Raw genomic sequence first — 12,182 nt, forward strand, 5'->3', positions numbered from 1 at the left:
ATATAAAAAGTATTATTTAGGTACATATATGTGTGTGTATATATATATATATATATATATATTTTTTTTTTTTTTTTTTTTTTTTAAGTTCATGGTCTTTCCCTCTTCCCTCTCTCCTTTTAATCCTACCTTTCTGAGGATTACTATTTTGATGTGTACATTTATTTTTTTTAATGCTTATGAAAACACACTGACCTACTGGCTTTTTTCCCCCAGACAAAATGGTGACACGTAGTATTACTAAACTTGCTTTGTTAAAAATATTTAGCAGTATGTCCCAGCTATTGTTCCAAGTCATGAGATATGGATCTGAGTCATTCTTTTTTAACAGCTCTGTTGCATCCCATTGTGTGGATATACCACTGTCTTCTTAGTCCTTTCAGGCCGTCATAACAAAAGTATCACAGACTGGGTGGCTTATAAACAACAGGAATTTATTCCTTACAGTTCTGGAGACCGGGAGGTTCAAGATCAAGGCGCTGGCAGGTTCAGTGACTGGTGAGGGCCTGCTTCCTGTTTCATAGACGACCTTCTCACTGTGTCCTCATGTGGTAGACGGGATGAGGGAGCTCTACAGGGTCTCTTTTTTAAGAGCACCAATCCCATTCATGAGGGTTCCACCCTCATGCCCTAATCACCTCCCAAAAGCCCTAGCTCCAGTTGTCATCATGCTGAAGGTTAGTTTTCAACATATGAATTTGAGGACACAAACATTCAGTCTATGGTAATCATGGTTTTAATAACCAGTCTTCTGTGATGGACGTTCAGGTTATTTCCAGGTTGGGTTTTGTGGTTGTTGTTGTTTGGGGTTTTGTTTTTATTTTGCTATTATTATAAGCAACCCTGTAATAATTACTATGCATCTCTCATGACATACTGGGGTTTTGACGCTATAGGGCAGAGTCCTGGAGTGGGATTGCTGAGTCAGAGGAAATGTGTGTTTAAGCTGTACCAGGCACTGCCTGATAGCTTCTCAAGAAGATCTTGCAATTCACACTCCTTCAGAATAATCTTCAACTCCAAAACCAGAGGGTGATAATTTCTCAGGGAAAGCCTTTTTTAAAAATTTCATGTCACTTTTAGGTATGAATAAGATGTGAAATTACTTTGTAAACTCCGAAGTGTTTATGGATCAGATATCAGCTGGTGATGACTTGCTCCTTAAATTCTAAGTAATAATGCTTCCAATCCCCATTCTCTAGATTTTCCCAAGTCAATGCCCTGCCAAGTTTTCTGGATATTCTCTGAGAGAAGGGGGAGGAGTTTGCAGTTGTAGGGTCGCCTCTGATTCCTCACCCTGGGCAACCCTGAAATCATTCTGTTAGTAATCCCACACATGCTGTTCTGTCCCATGCCACATTTATCCAGATTAAGCCCTTTTCTATAACACACACACGTGCGTGCACACACACACGCACACACCCCTCATACACAGTTATTCATATGCGTACAGAGTACTGAAACTTTAGGGGAACTGGAAGGATTTATATCTTAAGATCCATATAACTTAAAATTCACAGTTCAATATATCTGTTGCTAAAAATTCCCCCAAGCATTTCTGAAATAGGGCTCTGATCTCTAGATTTTTATTTGGTCTTTCCCTTCCTTTCTCCCCATATTTCTATCCTCTCTCAAAAGAACAACTCCAAAAATATAATAAATCCTCCCCCCTCCCTTTTTTTGCCGGGCCACGCAGCTTGAGGGATCTTAGTTCCCCACCAGAGATCAACCCTGTGCCCTCTGCAGTGGAAGCTCAGAGTCCTAACCACTGGACCACCAGGGAAGTGTCTTCCCTTTTCTTAGACACTGAAATTCAGTTCATTCCAGCCTCTGCTCCAAGATTTTGCGACCCTGGACAGAAGGGCCTTTCGTATAATGGGATCCACCCTCCTTAGAAAGGCGCATGGGTTGTAAGTAGCAAAATGTTTTCTCTCCTTTCCATACCAAAATGTTCATTCTTTTAATCCATTCTCCACCCAGAGCAGAGTGTTCTTTAAAAAATGTAAATCAGGGTTTCCCTGGTGGCGCCGTGGTTGAGAATCTGCCTGCCAATGCAGGGTACACGGGTTCGAGCCCTGGTCTGGGAAGATCCCACATGCTGCGGAGCAACTAGGCCCGTGAGCCACAACTACTGAGCCTGCACGTCTGGAGCCTGTGCTCCGCAACAAGAGAGGCCGTGATAGTGAGAGGCCCGCACACCGCGATGAAGAGTGGCCCCCGCTCGCCGCAACTAGAGAAAGCCCTAGCACAGAAACGAAGACCCAACACAGCCAAAAATAAATTAATTAATAAATTTAAAAAAAAAAAGTAACAAATGTTCAAGTACAATTGGTGTCTTTAAAAAAAAAAAAAAATGTAAACCGGGTTACATTACAGCCCTGGTCCATCCCTGGTGGCTTCCCAAAGCCATTAGAGTAGAAGCCAAACCCCTTTCCTGGGCACACACCTGCACCCTTTCCCGCGTCCTTTTCCTGGGCACGCACCCATTTCTGCTCTCAGATCTCCAAACGTATTTTAGGTTCTGTTGTGTCCCCTCCCTGCCCTCTCCCTGCTTACAATGTACATAGGAACTCAGACAGGGAGGAGGAGCCCACCTCAGGCCTCTTGCTCCCCTTTATAACCCCCCACTACCCAGCCTTCATTGGGACTCACTGGATCTCTTCTCCTGGGGGCGGGGGGGAACTGGCTTGGGCTGATCACCCAAGATCTTCCAGATCTTTTATTCCATAGTTGGACCTTGGCTTTCAAAACTCACAAGCCAAAAATTGAACTCTTGTTCTCTTCACTGTGCTACAATGATCCTCTCCTGAGGTGATGGTACGACGGCCCTAGATTGGGGAGGGGCACGGGATGGCAGGAAGAAGTGGGAGCAAACACTTCAGTGGCTGCATCAGCTTGTGTTCTCTTGGCAAAGACACCCTAGCAAGACGGCCGGCTTCTTTCTGTGAATACTTTGATAAGCTCTTGGATGGAGAGGTGGGCAGACACCCCAAGGGGCAACTCGAGGGACAGGGAGCGGCTTCTGTCCAGCTAACCAGCTGGCTTACATCGAGAGGGGGGTGAGTGCTGGCAGTGGACCCAGGAGTGCTCAGGCTAGCGAGGAAGTTTTGAGAGACTGTACATTCATAGTCAGAGGAAACGTGAAGCAGGGAAGAGACATAGCATCTGATTCCACTTAGATGGCATACCTAGAGTAGTCAAATTCATAGAGACAGAAAGTAGAGTGGTGGTTACCAGGGGCTGGGGGGAGGGGAAAATGGGGAGCTATTGTTTAATGGGTATAGGGTTTCAGTTTGAGATGATGAAAAAGTTCTGGAGGTGGAAAGTGGTGAAGGTTGCACAATGATATGAGTGTACTTAATGCCACTAAACTGTACACTTAAAAGTGATTAAAATGTTAAATTTTCTGTTATGTGTATTTTATCACAATTAGAAAAAATTTTTTTAATTGCATAATAAAAATTATAGAGTTCATGGGAAAAATGGAGTTGGGACATAACACTCAAAAATTTTGTCAATTACACATTTTTAAAAATATGTAGGAACCTAACAAAACAGTAGCACAGTTTTACAAGTGTTAAATGGTTAAAGAACACATAAATATGACCATAAACATGGTACTTCACCTTGAAGGAAAAAAAACAAGAAAGATACAGAACAGAGATTCTCAAATTTTTTGGTCTCAAGACCCCTTTACACTCTTAAAGCGTTTTGAAGAACCCCAAAGGGCTTGTGCTTATATGGTTGATATCTATCGATATTTTCCATATTCAAAATTAAAGCTGAGATATGTGTAGCAAACAAGAACACAGAAGCACACGGTCCATCAGGGTGATGACATCATCGCATGTCATGTAGACTCCGGGAAACCCCACCACACACTCATGAGAGAAAGAAAGGGAAAAAGGCAAATAACAGCATAATATTCTCTTATGAGAATAGTTTTGACCTTGTGGGTCTCCTAAAAGGGTTCAGGGGACTCCCAAACATTCCCAGAACACACTTTGAGAATGGCTGGTCTATTCTAGAACTAGGGCAAGGTCTCTAGAGAGGCCTGTAGAGAGGATGGGAAAGGGGGAGGAGAGGGTATCCGAATGGGAAGTCAAGTACAGTCGGGAAAGGCCCCACTAGGAGGAGCTCCAGAAAGGCCGATGGGTGCAGGGAGACTTTCAGAGAGACACGGCTGTGCCCACCTGACCCGGTATAGCGGTCCCTGCAGTGTAGCAAGTGGGCCCAAGGCTGCCCACACGCAGCTGTCCCCCGGGAGTACACCTTCCGGTCCTTCCCCAGGGCCCCCAGCAGCGAGGCTCTCCAGGTTATTCCCAATTTGACACAGGAAAGAGCAGTTGTTTGAAAGTGGTTTTCTGCCGGCCAAGCGAGGGATGGCCAAGCCCTGCCCTGTGATGCTCCCACAGATCCAGCGTGAGTGGCAGCCAGTTTAATAAGGCTTATTTAAAAACAAAAGCAAATCAGCTTATTCTCAGCGTGAAATGAGTTGTGTTCGGCCTTAATCCCCTGTGGTCAGTCAGCGCTCTGCGGCGATGCCAGCCGTCCCCGTCCCCGCAGACCGCCTTAGTCAAGGTTACGTCCCCTTTCCAATGACGAGGAGCAGAAATCCAGCAATGCATTCAGTGCAGTGAAAACTTAATCCCAAATATCATTTTTACTCATCTGAGGAAAGTTAACCCGCTGAAGATTCAATTCAACAAACACTGCCTCTGAATTGAGGTCATCCATTTACTTAATTGTAACGTTGCTGCTTCTTTCACGAGATCCGATCAACACCCAGGTCAAGGCTCTGTGATGGGTTTTATTCATCATGTTTTCTGCTTCCCTCTGGGTAAGTGAAGCCAGGATGGAGTGGGGATTGGCAATGTGCTCGCGCTGATGCCACGTGGAGCTCCCAAAACATGCAGGCATTTATGGGTCAAGAGGGGTCACAGGCACAGGGGTGTCAAATGACATGCCCCTTGGGAGGGCTAGGAAACTGGAGGAGCCTCTTCAGCAGGGGACTCCTGGGCCACATGGGAGAAATGGGGGAAGGGCTATGGAACCTGAAAGGAAGGCCCCTGCTCTACCGGAGTAGGGCACTGTGGTGGTCAGGGTTCTCCAGAAAATAGAACCGCTAAGATGTACATATACATAGGAAAAGCTTTATTCTACAAAACTGGCTTACACAATCATTGAAGCTGACAAATCCCAAGATCTGCAGGGTGTGTCGGCCAAGTGGAGACCAAGGAGAGCCAATGGTGTAGCTCCAGTCTGAGTCTGAAGGCCTGAGAACCAGGAGAACCAGTGGTGTAAGTTCCATTCCAAGAGCTGGCAGGCCAAGGGCCAGGAAGAGCCAATGCTTCAGTTCCAGTTGGAAGGCAGGAATAAGCCAACACCCTAGTCAGAAAGCAGTCAGACAAGGGGAATTCTACCTTACTCAGAGGATGGTCAACCTTTTTGTTCTATTCAGGCCTTCAGCTGATTGGATGTGACCCACCCACAGTAGGGAGGGCAATCTGCTTTACTTAGGCCACTGATTTAAATGTTAATCTCACCCAGAAACAGCCTCACAGAAACACCCATAATAATGTATGACCAAATATCTGGGTACCCTGGGGCCCAGGCAAGTTGACACATAAAATTACTCATCCCAGACACCCAAAGAAAAAGGAAGACAAAGATTATCTCCAAATCAGGAGGGAAAAGGTGGTGCTCATTTAGAAGCAAGAGAAAGCGGAAAAACTGCCTGTTCCAGGTCAGGCTGATGGTTGTGGCTGGGCTAGGGGCTCCCCCTTGTGAGTTCTTCCTGGTCCTGCAGCAGTGGGGAGCAGACTATGGATGTAGGCTAACTTGGAAGGACCTACAGGGCTGGACCATTAGAAACCAGGCTTTTGGGCAATAATCACCACTCCCAACTCTGGGGCCAAGGAGGACCTGCCCCAAGTTTCTGGGCCTTTCAAGACAAGGTGACATCTTAGACCAGGGTGTCTCCCCTCCTAACTGCATTTCTACAGCTTTATTAATTAAGGCTGAATCTCTAACAACCAACAATGAGAGAAAAGGGCCTTCACCAAGGAGAAAAGAAGGAATAAGAATTCAGAGAACCTGCCCGGGACCCTTGCAACACCTGGCAAGTACATCATCTTATTGAGCAATGAAGAAGGTCATGGTGGCCCACCTGTAATTAATCACAATTAATTATGATATAATCAACAGAGTGCCTATGATAAACCTGACCCTGTGATTTATGGTCTTAACTCATTTAATCCATTAATGACATTAACTGGAACAACCCCAGAAGGTGGGAACCATTATCCTTCCCATTTTATAGAGGAAGAAAGTGAGGCATATAGGCAGGCACTGACATGGGGTCATACAGCTACTGAGGGATAGAGCTGGGATCTGAACCCACACGGTCCTTCCAGAATTAACCACTCCACTATGCCACCTCCTCGCATGAGTGGGTTCCCCATGTGGGGTCCCTTGGGTTTGGGTCATGCCCTGGGCACCCCAGAAACTGAATGGAGAAACAGCTGGGCCCAGGCCTGAGGGCACAGCTGAGTGGAGTGAAAAGCAGGCTTGCTGGGGGTGAAGAAAGAGCCGACCGGCTTCCAACCTGGATCCTTCTGTCTCCTGTCTTCCCCTTGCCATGGCCACATGCAGCCCCTGGAAGAGGATTACCAGAAAATTAGGAAAGAAACAGACAGCCACCTGTTAAAGGGAAAAAAACCAAAGGCCCCAAATGGCGTCACCTGTGCTAAAACCCATGCTAACTGACCTAGATATCATACCTGACGTAACTGTAGTTTTGACCTTCCCCAGGAATGTAATGGTAATCGCCCAGTCTGGAATTTTCTGGTCAGCACCAGTGAAGTACTCTATCACAGGGCCCTGTCCATTCCCCCACCAAGGGATGAAGAGGTAACCTGCATGATAGACCCTCATCCTCCCCCCACCCACCCCCGAAAGAAGGTGACCTGGTCTGAAACAATCCTTTCTTCTGCTGACAGCTTCTGTGCGCCGCCCTCCTCCTGCCTATAAAAACCTTCCAGTTCAGACAACCCCTCCGAGCATGCTTCTACTTACTGGGTGGGATTCTAGCTGCTGCATTCTTGAATCACTGAATAAAGCCAATTAGATCTTCAGATTTACTCATTTGAATTTCGTTTTTTAACACACTTAAAGCAAGGCTAAGTGGGAGGTGGCAGCCCCGAGGACAGCAGTATGGGTACCACTGCCTGCAGGGAGGGCTGATGTTCTGGAACAGGGAAGGCAAGAGGCTGTTCCCTGACTGAGGGCCCTTTAGCCTCCTGTGCCCCCTCCGGGCTCCCCTGTTACATCTGTAAACCCCGTGGTGACAGCGACTCTGTCTTCTCTCAACACTCAGCAGACAATCCACCAAACCAGTGGCCCCTCTGCTCCAAACTGCTGTGACAACGCTTCCCAAGCCAGCCTTGGGCCTCTCTTTATCCCTGAGGAAAACAGCTAAGTCTGCCCTTCGAGTCCAGAACAAACTCTGAATTTTAATTCTGGATTTAATTCCATGTGGGTTGAGCCAGGAGCCATTCGGAGACAGATTAGCAGCCCTGACACTCAGCCTCTCGTCTTTGGGAAAAGGGACATGAATCAGCACCCACTAAGCCCACCGCCTGTGGAAGTCTCCCTGCGACTCAGATAGTGCCTTTGGGAATGACCCCTCTGGGCCAGTTCACCATCTTTTCGGGATCACCTTGCCTACCCCAAAGCAGGATTCGGCAACATGACGGGGAGGCAGCCAGAGCGGAAGGACACAGCAGAAATAAGAGGTATAATACCAATGGCCACGGATTCCTGGGGTGGGAGGTTTTCCCCCTCATGGCCCTTGATAGACACCAACACACACCAAAACTAGGAGAATAAAAGAGAGTCTGAGGAATTGGGGCTTGGATCAGTCAGGGTCCTTCAGAAAAACAGAACCAGCAAGAGATATGCATGTATAGTCTGAAGGGGTCTGAGAACCAAGAGAGTTGATGGTGTACATTCCAGTATGAAAGCCAGCAGACTAAACACCCAAGAAGAGTTCATGCTTCAGTTCACGTCTAAAAGCAGGAAAAGACTGATGTCCCAGCTCAACAGTCAGGCAGGAGGAATTCTCTCTTACTTGCAGAAGAGTCAACCTTTTTGTTCTATTCAGGCCTTTGACTATTTAGATGAGGCCCACCCACAGTAGGAGGGCAATCTGCTTTATACCATCTACGGACTCAAATGTTAATCTCATCCAAAACCACCCTCAGAGATGCACCTGAAATAATGTTTGACCAACTATCTGGGCATCCTGTGGCCCAGTCAAGTTGACCCATAAAATTAACCATCACAGGGCTCAAAGTAGAAAAAGAAAGGGTACTTAGCATAAAAACACATAAGTGCTATGCATGAGAAGTCGCCTTTGACCCGGGAAAGGCTTGATTGTGTTGCAGGTTCCCCAGCCTGAGGTCAGAGCAGGTGCAAAGCCAAGTGGGACCGAGTGACTGCAGAAGTGAAGAGGGACCCTGAGCAGGATCCCTGGGAGGGACCCGGGGTAAGGGGATGTGCAAAATATGCACAGCCTGGGCCATATGTAAATCCAAAACAGACTGTTACCTTCTATCTCTAACTTAACAAAATTATTTATGCTGACATTTCATTTTAGGAATAAACGTTGTAACGCAAATCATTTATTCAATCCCTCTAATAATTATCAACTCACTTGTGGAGTGATTTTTTAATTTGTTCTGGCTGCCACTAGCTGGGAGGTCCCTGTCTGAGCCACGGTTCACTATTAGGACTGCATCAAATCCTTCCAAGGTTGTCCCCATCAGATTGATGGTCACTGGGTCCCTGGCACCTGGTGTTCTGTTACAGCTAGTGAAGCATGGCCTTGTGCCCACACGTCATGGCTAAGAACACACACCTACCCCGTGGCCTGGAGGCAAAGAGCCTCTGCGACTGTGGCTGCCTGCCTTGCCACTGGCTCTGTTGTGCCCACCAACGCTGGCTGCTCTGGAGCGGTGGGCAGGCATGGCACTCACCCTCGCTGCCCCCATCCATTTGGTGCCAGCAAGGGCTGCCAGCATCCTCTCCAGCATTTGGCCACCTGGTAACCTCTGGGCTGCCTGGGCCAATGTCATTTGATGGTTTAGAGTCTCATGAACTCATACATTTTACCATCTGGTATGAGAGGATTTCAATATTTTAATCACCATGAGAACTTACCAGTGTGTCCTCAGCAAATAACAACCCTGAGTCAGAAGGACCTAGGAGGCATGAGGAAAGGGGTGGAGATAGAGGGGGACGAATGATGAGGGCTTCCCCTATTGGCTAGACAGGAACAGTTCAGGCAGGCAGCCCAGGAATCTAGGATTAAGACCCCCAGTGTCACTGTGGAGATGGGGAATGAGCTGGAAACAGAAGCTAGAAGTACAGGTCTGCCTTAAACATCTCAACTCTGCACACTTAACCACTCAATGGTAAGAATTAAGGGTGGAGTGCTGGGCATATATTACCATGTACCATGCACCCATACCATGCCAGGCCCCATGGAAGGCATGCCCCAAATAGTTTTCTTTACATTTCTCAAAAAAAAAATCTCTTTAAAGAACACATTATTGGGCTTCCCTGGTGGCGCAGTGGTTAAGAATCCACCTGCCAATGCAGGGGACACGGGTTCGAGCCCTGGTCCAGGAAGATCCCACATGCCACGGAGCAACTAAGCCCGTGTGCCACAACTACTGAGCCTGCACTCTAGAGCCCACAAGCCACGACTACTGAAGCCCGCGCACCTAGAGCCCGTGCTCCGCAATAAGAGAAGCCACCACAGTGAGAAGCCCGCACACCGCAACGAAGAGTAGCCCCCGCTCACCGCAACTAGAGAAAGCCTGCGCACAGCAACAAAGACCCAATGCAACCAAAAATAAATAAATAAATAAATAAATTTTTAAAAATCATATTTAAAAAAGCTATTAATGAGATTTTAAAAAAAAGAACATATTATTATCTCATATTTCACATGAGGAGAGTAAAGCTCAGAGAGTTTGGATTTATTCATTCATCCCACAGATGAACATACCAAGTACTGTGCCAAGCACTAGGTAAGAACTGACCCAATAGACATGGGTCCTGCCTTCACGGAGCTTGCAGTCTGGTGAGCAAGGCCCACATTAAAGAAATGAGCCTACAGATAAATATACAATTATATTATACATCACCATAAAATTCAGTTTAAAAAAAAAAGGCCAAGGGTGCCGTGAGAGTGAACGACATGGGGACCTAGTATAGACAGACCACTCAGGGAGGACTTCCGTCTGCAGGAGCCCACAGTGACTCAGCCAGTGAGCGGCAGGACCAGGATTCTAACCCACAGCCTTGCTCTTCCCACCGGTTTCCCCATCACTAAGCCAATGGGAATGGAGGGGCTGAACAATCTCCCCTTATATTTAGTCTACACATCTTGGATATATCTTAGGCTGCTGAGGCCCAAGGTTCTCACTTCTACATTCCCACCATCTATCCTACCTACCTCCCTCAGTGTATGGGGTTAGGATAAGTCAGACATGGGAGGCTGGTGATGGGACACTTTAAAAAAATGTTGAACAGTAGCAAGATGCTTTGAGGCGCATTCCTGACTTTGCTACTTACCAAGGATGAGACTGAGACACTTTGCTTTACCTAAACTCTAAGGGGTCATGCAATGATCATGGTTACCTTTTACTAAGCACCTACCACGTGTCAGGAGCTGAATAGCGGCTTTGAATGAGCATTGTCATCTGTGGTTGCCTGAATTACCAACCCTGATTCTTCACTCCTCGCTGCACCCATGCCCTTGCCATGGGCCAATTGTGGGCAGATTGTGTTTCCTGATCCCTGTCTCTGGGCTCAGTCACATGATTTATTTTAGACAATGGGATGTTAATAGATAAGATGCAAGCAAGGACTTGAAATATGCTTGAGCAGTCTTTTTCTTGTGTCTCTGCCATTGCTGTGAGAAGAGATTCCCCAGGCAGCTATTGCCACTTCAGCCTGGGCCCACAGTGAGGCCCATGGAGGAGACTGGAGTCATCCAGACATGCAGCTTGAACCAGAGCTGCCCAGCCTAGCCCAGCTACAACAGCTGGTCCCAGCCAATGCTTAGAAACATTAGAAATAAATAGTTTATTGTTGGATGTCACTGAGATGTGGTGGTTGTTACACAGCAGTAGCTAGCTGATACAGTATTTCAACCTCATAACAACTCTGTGAAGTATTTTCTCTACCATTTTATAGATGGATACACTAGAACTGAGGTTTATACATTGGCCTATGTCATAAAATTAGCATGTGGCAGAGTTAGGATTTAAATCTAGGACCTTCTGGGGCTAAAGCCCAAAATGTAGGTGTTGGTGCTGCTTCAGTAAGACCTTTGCATTAATACCGATCCTGTGATGATGTAAATTTGGACATGATGTAATTGACAACTGGCCCCTAGAACCTGGAGCTGCCCAGCTGCACAAGCTCATCCCAGTTGTTTTATAAACGTATCAGTGATGCCACCCTATTTCATGCGTGTAAAATTTTTATCCCCATTTAGTAACATTACAGCAGGTTTTGTTCTATTATAATTCTCTAGAGATCAAGAGGAATTTTTAGAATAAAACTTCAGTGTCTGGGGAAGGGAAAACTAGAAATGAAGGAGATGGATTGTGTTTAAGAAGATAAAAATCCCAGCTAGGGAAGGAAGGGAAAAAATGATTACTATTATTCATTCCAAGGGGCTGGAGTGGAGCTGTCACTCCAACCAGGTGATCAGCGCGGAGGTTCTTGTGGTTATAATCAGGCAAGTGACAATGGTGACTTGATCGAGGGTGAAAGGGTTAAGTGAGCACCTGAAGAATGAAAGCACATGATGTGACCAAGTGCCCTAAAGCCACGCTGTGAAGGAACTGGGCAAGTAAACCCACTTAATCGCAATGACATCCTCCAAGTTCTTTCTCCCCATCCAAAGTCACAAGCCACAGAGCCCAACTCTGGCTCAGAGCCAGTTTCCAGTTAACTGGGCACCTCACCTCTTCTCCAGTCTGAGAAGCGGCCCCTAAATGAGCTGGAGGAAGGGTCCCCAGCAGGGACCTTGTCCTCACAGCAGGAGGGCAGCTGCGCAGTCAGGGCACCTCACTCTCCCCATGGGCGTACCCACCCGGGCC

This window comes from Balaenoptera physalus, assembly GCF_965194825.1.
Source record: "Balaenoptera physalus genome assembly, chromosome: 14".
Lineage (NCBI taxonomy): Eukaryota > Metazoa > Chordata > Mammalia > Artiodactyla > Balaenopteridae > Balaenoptera > Balaenoptera physalus.